Below are 662 nucleotides of genomic sequence, written 5' to 3'. Positions count from 1 at the left end.
CATATGCTGATAAATCCACCCAGCAGTATAGCAATGGTAGAGTTTTCTTAGTTAAAAATAAATATACATTCCTAACAATAAAAAAAAAGACAATGGAATAGGCAAATCACTTGTAAGACTAAGAAATGAGAATTTAAAAATTTATATTTTCTATTACATTTAAGCAGTCATCGCTGTCATATAAGAAAGCTATATTGACCTTGTATTAGCAAGTTGCTGCCCTTCTTTTAAGTTCAAACAGTTTGTAAGATTTTTAAATTGGCTCCATTTCTGGTAATAGCCAAGTAAGCGTCTGTCAGAATGAGCCTCCCACATATAACAACTGCATGCATTTAACAAACAAAAATCAGACAAAGAAATGAGTAAGGAAGGGTAAAGGAAAGAAAAGCAACACCTGAGGGCACTGGTAGGTGTAGCAAAGCAGGCCCACCGTGGGGGAGAGCTGACACTTGGAGGAAGGGCCACAGCCCCAGGTAAGTGTCCCCTTTTCAGGCATCCCAAGGGAATTCTCTCCCACATGAGGCTACTAAAATTCTGAGAAAATCAGCAGCATTTCTGGAATGAAGAACCAGAGGACGATTCAGGAAACTGCAGTCTTTGGAAAATTAAGGAGGACTCCCAGAAAGGAGAGTGCCCAAGAGGCAACCCCCAAACTCTCTGCA

Source organism: Camelus ferus, chromosome 35, assembly GCF_009834535.1.
Source record: "Camelus ferus isolate YT-003-E chromosome 35, BCGSAC_Cfer_1.0, whole genome shotgun sequence".
In the NCBI taxonomy this organism is placed as follows: Eukaryota; Metazoa; Chordata; class Mammalia; order Artiodactyla; family Camelidae; genus Camelus; species Camelus ferus.
The sequence above is the reverse complement of the archived record's forward strand: the minus strand, read 5'-3'. Positions refer to the sequence as shown.